Below are 9,957 nucleotides of genomic sequence, written 5' to 3' on the forward strand. Positions count from 1 at the left end.
TGTTATACCCAAAAGACCCAATAGAACTGGATCTCTTAAAAGTTAATTTTGTATGGGACCAGCAATTAGCATAATGGCTATGTCACTGGACTCTCATGTAGTCCACCGTGGTTCGAGTCCTGGACCCAGTGGCTTAAACTCATGCCGGGCGTGTGTGCGTGCATGCATGCCCAAGATCCAGAGAGGAGAATGGAGAAGGGAATGCAGTGTGGCCATCCCCCTGGGTGGGGGGGGTTCCTCGCTTGCTGTCTGTCTCTCTCTGTCTTTCTGGCAAATGCGTGCGCCCTATAGCAAAAAAAAAACTCAAAAAAAAAAAAAAAGTAAATTTTGTACCTAAAAGCTGGCCTGATATTACTCAGAAGTTATAAAAATTAGACAGTTGAAATTTTAAAAATTTGGAAAACTACTAAGGAAGGCCCAAAAGTTGTTTAAGAAAAGGAAAAAAAAAATCATGATAGCCACAGAAAAAAAAAAAAAAAGACAGAAAAAAATCTGGTTTCAAACCCTCCTCACCCGGGAGAAGAAAAACCCTAGGTTCCAGACAAGAGATCAAAAAGCCTCTGGCAGGTGGGGGGAAATCCCAGGCTAATAACGGGTGCTATAAATGTAAAAAGGAAAAAATAATAGGAAGAAAAGAAAGAAAAAGAAAAGAAAACCGGCCATTTAAAAAAGATAATGCCCCGTGGACCAGCAGATGGCGTAATGGCTACATCGCTGGACGATCACGTAGTTGACTGCGGTTTGAGTCCCAGATCCAGTGGCTTAAACTCACGCCCAGCGTGTGTGCGTGCCCAAGATCCAGAGAGGAGAATGGAGAAGCAACTGCAGCGTGGCCATCCCCCCTGGGGGATGCTTTCTCACTTTCTATCTCTGTCTCTCCCTGTCTTTCTGGTGAGCGCACGTGCCCCACAGCAAAAACCTCTCCAATATAGATAGATAGATGATAGATAGATAGATGATAGATAGATAGATAATAAAAAGATAATGCCCAAACAGAAAAAGAATGAAAAAGTGATCTTCTCATGACTTTGAATGAAAATTAAGGGGTTCAGGGATTCCCTTTGGCAAGGTCCACCAGGAACCATTGATAATCTTAAAGGTGAGTCCTAAAGAAGAAGAGATAACATTGCTAATTGACACAAGAGCAACTTGCTCCACCCTAATTTGCCAACCTCAGGACACAAAATTATCCTCAAAAAGAGAGAAAAAATTACTAGTATCAGAGATTAAAGGGGAGAAATTCCACGCTCCTGTTTTTAATAATATAAAGTTTAAATCTGAATCAAAAACAGTAGAGGGGTCACTTTTATATGCACCTGAGATAGGAGTTAATCTAAAACAAGATTTAATCATAAAACTCTGTCTAAGACTGAAGATAAAGAAAGAATAAATTAAAGTGATAATGGGCCTCCTAACAGGAGGAGGAGAAAAAATATTGACCCTCTCCTATGGGCCAAAGAAGGTAACAGAGGGGGACTAAAAATAACTCCAGTAGATACAAAATTAAAACATCTAGGTGAGATAATCTGGAAAAGACAGTATTTCATTCTCATCAAAGGCAAGAAGGATCTCCAGCCAGTAATCCAGGGCCTTGTTAGAGATGGCTTGCTGAAATCATATGCCTTCAGCCAGGTCCTAAATCTCCTTTATAAACCAAAGATCAATTTCTTTAAAATTGTATACTGGCCATATTCTCTACTTTGCCTTCCCCTCGGGTTAAAAGGGCTTCTTGCACAGACCCCACCTCTTAAATGCACCATCCATCATTTCCATCCTGGTGACCTGGTGCTAATCAAGACCTGAAAGGAGGACAAACTTTGGCCAAGCTGGAGAGGTCCCCACCAAGTGCTCCTCAATATCGAGACTGCTATACAAACTGCTAAGAAAGGGTGGATTCACTATACCGGGGTCAAGGGCCTAGTGACCTCACAAACAAAAACTGAAGATCCGTGGGATGTATGTGGGCCCGGGGAGAATCTTTAAGGGTAACTTTAAGGAAAGTCTTGTAGGAAATATAGGCTAGATCCAAATTTGAGTTCTATCACAGGATGGTTATAAACAGGGCAAGAGATAGTTGAGGATCCTACCAAGGAACACTCACATACCCTGTCAAATTGATAATAAATACAACAAAGACCTCAACACCCTAAACTGTCCAATTTGACACATGTCAATTTCTCTCCTGTGGTAATTTTTAAAAATCAGAAATAACTGTCACAAGCAGGTAAATACCTTTGTCCAACACCAGACAGTGGCTATAGAGAGGCCAGTCCCTGCCCCGGCTGAAATGATGTGTGGTGGGCCACCAATAAAGGAGATAGTAAACATGAGATGAGTCACCCCACAGAGGAAGCCCTTAAAAGGTAAAATACATTCATCTAAGGACACCCTACCAGACACCTGCCAAGCCTAAACTATAACCCCATACTTCCAACTATTAACAAGCCAACCACTCTAGATCAATAACCGAGAGTGGCACCCCGAGTATATGGACTGAGGGTAGATATTACAAAAAGAGATCCTGTGGGGCAATTTGCTCTCAGACTAATTAAAACCAGGACCATAAGTACTCCCAAGCCAATCTCAGATTCCAAAAAACAATACAATCTTCCCAGTAATGACCCAAGAGAATGACAATTACTAGAATAAAAGATTTGAGGCAGACTCTAGAGGTTGAGACAGATTAGGAGGATGTAAATGCCTGGGCAAGATGGGTTAATTTTCTGTACACACATTAAACAAGAGCAATTACTACACATACACTACAGGATGGCCACAGGTACAGGTAGATCCATTTCCTCTCAGTTAAAATACAGACCCAACAAGAATATAGTGCATAATGGCTCTATACCAAAACAAACACACATTTAAAAAAAAAAAAAAAAAAACCCTTACAAAAGCCCACTATTGCTTTTCCCTATACTACAAAGGTCAGATCTGAGGGCGACCCCTTCCTTCTTCATAGGGCGTAAGTGATTCCTCTTGCCTCTCTAGACAGGGAAAATAATTCAATAAACCCATGAAAAAAAAAAAAAAAAAAAAACACCCTTACAAAAGCCCACTATTGCTTTTCCCTATACTACAAAGGTCAGATCTGAGGGCGACCCCTTCCTTCTTCATAGGGCGTAAGTGATTCCTCTTGCCTCTCTAGACAGGGAAAATAATTCAATAAACCCATGAAAGATCTGTCGACTTATACCCACATCCTAAATGTCTCCGGTGAGCCAGGTTACACCTATTCCAACCTGCACATGCTCCAGGCAGATGTTTGGTGATATAGTGAAGAAAAAAAAAAATCTACATGATCTGTTGCTATCCAAGTAAACTAAAACTTGTCCAGTGGACAATTCTGTTTACCTTGGTGTGTTATCTCTCAGTTAAAAATAATAGTGTCCATCATCAAAAAGCAAAGGACACTAAAAGGGTCATTTGGCTCTAATATATACATAATTCAGTAAGAGTCCTGAGGGAAGTTCCCAATATAGTCAAGGCCAAAAATAAAATAGCTATAAGATTCAAGTCAACCCTCTTTTGGTGATCTACTATTAACAAAAATGTAGACTGAATTAAGTAGATTTATTACAATCAACTGAGGCTCTTTAGTTATACTAAAGCTGCCCTCCAAGGGGTAGGTCCATCCCCAGCCACTAGCCAAACAGCCTGGAAAAAAAAAAAAATCACGCTAGACATACTCTGACAAAAAAAAGGGAGAGTTTGTTCCACTCTAGAAGGGAAATTCTATACCTTTATCCCAAATACTACTGCCGGAGAAGCAATCATTATTAAAGCATTCCAAGGGTGGGACCAACAGTTGGTGTAATGGCTGTGTCGCTGGACTCCCATGTAGTCGACCACAGTTAGAATCCTGGACCCGGTGGCTTAAACTCATGCCGGGTGCATGTGCGTGTATGCCCAAGATCCCAAGAGGAGAATAGAGGAGAAGGGATTGTGGCATGGCAACCCCCCTGGGGAGTAATTTCTCACTTTCTATCTCTCTGTCTCTCTCTGTCTTTCTGGCGAGCACATGAGCCCTATAGCAAAAACCTCTCAAAAAAAAAAAATTCTAAGGGCTAACAACATTGACAAATTGGCTAAAAATGGACATTAATGATGTGGTTAAAGAATAGTAGAAAGTGGAAGGGGAAGTAGCCTCGACCCTAACTTCCGTTGTAATTATACCTGGAGTTTTAACAGCAACAGGTTGCTCCATTATTCTTTGTGTGAGAGAGCTGACACAAAGCTTCATAAAAGCCACAAATAATAAGCAAATGACCATGACCTCTGCCCAAATAACCTCATGTTGATAAAAGCTAATTCAGACTATGATATTAAAAAAAAACAAAAACAAAAACAAAAAAAACCAAGCCAACAAATACTAAGATTTTTTAAAATACCAGTAGGGACCAGTAGTTAGCGTAATGGCTATGTCGCTTGACTCCCATGTAGTCGACCGCAGTTCAAGTCCTGGACCCGGAGGCTTAAACTCACACCAGATGTGTGTGCGTGCATGGCCAAGATCCCGAGAGGAGAATGGAGGAGAAGGGATTGCGGCATGAAAAACGGGGGGGGGGGCATTTCTCGCTTTCTGTCTCTCTGTCTCTCTCTGTCTTTCTGGCGACCACACGCGCCCTGTAGTGAAAACCTCTCCAAAAAAGAAAAAAAAAAATCAATAAAATCAATAACTCTTAAAAATTTTTTTTAATAAAAAAGAGGAGGGAATTTGTTAGAAAACAACCAGTGATTCATTTGCAAAAATAGCTTAACAAAAATTGCCCAACCAACTTCCAGATGTGACAACCCTAGAAAGTACACATTCCCCAAAAGTCCCTAAACAAACAAAACCCAGAAACAACGCATCACCCTTGAGAAATGACTTCTCAAGATAGTGGCTAGTCTCCAGTCCCTTGAGTTTTTGGTTTTTTGTTTTTTTTTTTTTCTTGCTGATTCTTCTTCATCCTCAGGACATTTGGCAGGCATTGTTCCCAGGCTCATCCCAAGTTTATGCCTTTCCACTAGACAACAGGGAAGGGGATAATAAATGTCTTATAAGGAAATAATAAAACTGAGGTGATGTCTGAAAATGTTGTACACTTCATTGTACAGCTAATGAGAAACTGGGGGAGAGGGACTTGCACACTAGGGAATAAATTGCTTGTAATCATGTTGGGTGTGTCTATTTGTTAGGCACCCAATCTTACAAGACCACCATTAAAGTCTTGCTTCATCGTACCTCCTGTCTCCATGTCCATTCCATGCCATGGAACATGTGAGCGTGTTTCTCACAGAAAGTGCAAGTTATAATGCATGGATTTCAATTTTTTTGCACCATAATACAATTATACTTTAATTCAGTTTTCTATGAAGCTTTTGAAGTTACCTGTGAGATTATTGTGATTATTTTGTACTTGACCTCACTTTTTGGAAATGATGACATGTATATCTTTTTTGTCTACTGTGGAAACCAAAGGTCATGTCTTTTTATTTTCAGTTTGTATTATAAAACAAAATCATTTTTATTAGCTTTATAACGGGAAAATAGGCAATATGTTTGTAAATTTCACATATACTTTTTTCAGCATTTTTAATTGCCTTATAATAGTTGGTCATATTTATGGAATGTAGTGTGATTTTTCAAAGTATATATTGTTTAATGATCATAACAGGACAATAAACATTCATTATCTCAAATATTTATCATTATGTGTCATTCAAAGTCCTTTCTTCTAGCTCATATATGTTGTTTTACTTAACCTTAATTTTATTTTTTCATACCAAAAGGCAGATGATTTTTAAAAATTGCTTACATTTATAAAACAAAATCTAAGTCATACCCATTTTTTGTTATCTTAAATGTGAAACCTTCATAGTAATGTCTGCCCACTCTGTAGCTATCCATTATTTCTATTATATTTTCATCTTCATTATGTCTCAAAATCTTTTTAAACTTTAATCTCATAATTGAGTCTGCAAGGGACTTTCTATAACTGCCAAATCCAACTTCCCAAACAATATGGAATTTTCTTTAAAACATGATTCGTAGGCTGTCTTTTCGTGAATACCATTGTTCACTATGTAAAACAGCAACAACTATTATTCGCTATGTAATAATCAGGATATAGCTGCTTCCACAGTGAACATTTGTTGCTTTTGCCTAGATCTGTCACCTCGTTTCATAAAGCACTCCCCTTTTCCATTGAAGAACCCCTTTCTTCTACCTTCCATTCAAGTCACTCAGCTGAGGCCGACCCACCCTCTAACCCAGGGTACACACATAATCCAGGTTTGCAAATGAGAAATATCTCGAGTTTTTCCTAGTGCTCTCTGGAAAGAGGTGCTCTTTTCTCCTGGAGCTTATCTCACTTAAGGATGACGTAAGATGTTACTGGAGCCCTCGTTCCTGCTAGGTAGACAGAACTTGCCTGATGCTAACAATAATGATGATAAAGTAGTTCATATTTATGAACCCATTTGAACCCCCCTCAAGACCTGGGAGATAAACATTATTGTTGTCATTGTTATGATTAAAACTACTGAGACGAAGGGAAGCTAAATGATACGGTTAGTGGAAAACCACTAGAAACCAGTAGATTCAGGATTCTAAATTGGAGCCTACACCTAGTGCTCCTGTTGTTTACCACTGTCTACAGAAAACCACAGCTGAAAGGTAGAGAAAAACAGATTCCAGATCACATCATTTGAGCCTTTGTACCCAGCTATTCCTAACCTAGTCCTGGATTTCCCTTGTGAATGAGAGCAAACTTCAATGAAAACAAGCTCTCTCAGGCATCTTTTATAAGCACGCTAATCCCATTCATGAGGGCTTTGCACTCATGACCTGATCACCCACTGGAGGTCCCATCTCTTACACTGCTGTATTGGTGACAAGATTCCAACACATGAATTCAGGAGGGCAGACTCCAACATTCAGGCTCTAGCCAGGATTTATAGTCCTGTAACAGGACATTCCAGGGGGGCTTTGATTGTGCCTGATCCAGGGACTCCATGTCACCACTAGGATCCATTCTGGGCTCCTAAATCTGGACTGGCTCTATCCCCAGACTTTGCCATGGGCCCCTGGCATTGCCAGGCCACCCACAGTCACAGTTGGAGGTAAATTTCACATCTTCATCCAGGCAGCCAGCGAGAGACAGAGCGCATATCTTGGCATTTCCTGTCTAAGGGCCAGATTTCTCTTCTTCGGCCTAAGTGGAATATGCTGATAGGTTTAAGTCAATCAGGTGCCACCTCTGGTGCCCATGGAAGCACAGGACTGAAAATGGGCAATGGAGGGAAGGGAGGAAACTCCAGATATTAATGTTAGGAGGAAGGTAAAAAAATAATAATAATAAAAGTAATAATTACAACATACTAATGGTAGAAGTAATAGTAATGATAGTAATGGCTAACATGGCAGTAGTTACTATGTACTGCCATACATGAACATAACAAATCCTTACCAAAGCCCTCATATATGTGTCAGTAAGTTGTCATTTTACAGATGAGGTAACTAAAGCACAGAGAAATGACATTCACACAGTTAGGAAGTTGAAGAGCCAGATTCACAGAGGCCCCTCTGGCTAGAAAACCTGTATCATTCACTTGCTATGTGAAGAATAGATGGTGGCCCAACCACAGTGGCATAGGCAAGGAGATGCTGCTAAGGGACACCAGACCCATACGAGAGGCCCAGGCATGGATCCTGCGTAGACCTGAACATGTCCATGCACACCTGGGATCCTAGCTGGCTGGAAGGCTAGAGGGAGGAAGGTGGTATGATGAGACCCTGTCAGGGGTCCCTGACCCTGCCTCTCTCTCTTTCCTTCTTTTCTCTCATAAAAATAAATAAATAAATAAACTTAAAAAAAAAGGAAAGAAAGAAAAATGGTGGGTCACAAACACTGATTATCCCAATTTTCACTTTCCAATTACAGTCCTCGAGTATCGATTTAAGAGCCCACGACCTGCAGCAATGTTCTCCTGTGGGTTGTCTGCTGTGATGTACAAGTCACGTGGGGTGGCCCAGCAGTTTCTGAGCTCTGCACTTGAAGTCATGATCATGTCTTTGTTCTTACTGGAGGGGCCATAAATCAGTCTACAGTAATCCCTCCTTATCCGAGGTCTCACTGTCCACTGTTTCAATTACTGGAGGTCTCACTTTCCACTGTTTCAATTACTGGAAATAAATACAATGAGATATTTTGAGAAAGTGAAAGAGAGATGATATTCAAACAACATTTTTACAGTATACTGTCATCATTTTTCTACTTCATTATTATTACTCTCTCACTGTACCTAATTTATAAATTAAACTTTATCATACATATGAATGTGTAAGAAAAAAACATAATATATAAAACTGTGTACTAACCAGTTTCAGGCATTCACTGGGGGTCTGGGAATATATACCCCACAGATAAGGGGGGACTGATATATATATTTTATATATATACATATATATACACGTGTGTGTGTGTGTGTATAATTAATAGCCACTTACTGAAACAGACTTCTCTTCCTCCCTTCCTCACAAAAACACTCCCCAAAGCACCTGGTTAATATGAGTTCTTCAAAATTAGTGTTCAAAAATAAAGAACAACAGAGTTTCCCGTTTTAACCCATTTGTCAAAATCATTTGCAGAGTTCCACTTCTTTTCTAAGACCAAGCACATTAATCAAATGCAGAGCTTCAAAGGGGCTTCATTTTAAGTGACCCAATAGACGAATAAATTAACTGCCAGTGGCTCCTTTGTAATTGAAGAGGGCCAGGCTGACCCAAGGGGAGAGGACTAAATCAAAAAGGGACCTGTGCCTCAAAAACAGCACTGGAGACCTTAAACAAACCCAAAATCATTCTACACCCTCTCATTTCCAAGGGTGTTAAGTATGAGCCAAGCACATGTATTATATGTTTATTCACTAAAGAAAATGCAAACGTTCCATATCAGATTGATTTCTCGTGTTCTACATCCATAAAAATTGTGTCTGGAATACATATCTGAGTGTTAAGCTCGAATGTGGCAGCTTGAAAACCTAATACCTATGACCTACAAAAATTTTTCTCCTTGAAATAATGTAACTTTGCAAGGTTTTCTTCTTTATTGCAAGGAAGAATCTCTTAAGGTTTTTCATTTAACTCAGTAAAGAACTGTTCGTGTTTAATTTGCAGAGCTTTCAGCTGGTGACTCAGGGCGGGGTGATGTCATCTGTTATCCTACCATTGCTGGTGTGATTCTCTCTGCTTACTCCAACTGTTCCCTCCGTATTCCCGGTTTCCATCCTTTCGTCAGCTTCTTCCCAGCCAGCCCCAAGCAAACAAGCTCGCTAGCAGCGGATGAACAGGAAGTCTGACAGCTTGAGTCTGTAGTGGGACCCCTAGTGTTTTCCCACTCCAGGTCCTGGCATCGTTCCCCAGAAGTACAAACACACACACAGAGCTCCCATTGTTGCAGACTTCCCAGCCCGCTGATCCTAATATGGAATGCAGCAGGAAACCCATGATTTCCTGACACTCGGCAAGCTGGAGGAAGCAAGGGGAAACTCCATTAAAAAGCCCAGCTCTCCTCCATGTTAGATGTGAAGTGGAAAAGTGGGGAAGATTTAGCAAAATTCCACTGTGTCTTTAGTCAGGCTGGGCAGGAAGAGAACAGAGTGAAACTCTCAGGCTGCTGAAGTTTCCAGATAGCCAGGAAGCCCCAAACATTCATAAAATCACGATTTCTTAATTCAAACTGAGAGGGGGAAAGACACCCTTTTAATCATGGGTTACCTTTTTTTACCAGTATGGTAAGGAAAGGCACGCAGCAGCCTCAGACATGTCTGTGTGATCTGAGGTTCCCAAAGTAGGACAGAGTAAACTCAAGCCTGGCACTCACTTCCCACCGCTTCATGTGCTTTGGAAGAGGCAGCAACAGCAGCCGCAGCCGCAGCAGCCACAGCCGCAGGAGCAGGCGGCCGGCC

The sequence above is a fragment of the Tupaia chinensis genome, unplaced genomic scaffold, assembly GCF_000334495.1.
Source record: "Tupaia chinensis unplaced genomic scaffold, TupChi_1.0 Scaffold000075_1, whole genome shotgun sequence".
NCBI classification, from domain to species: domain Eukaryota; kingdom Metazoa; phylum Chordata; class Mammalia; order Scandentia; family Tupaiidae; genus Tupaia; species Tupaia belangeri.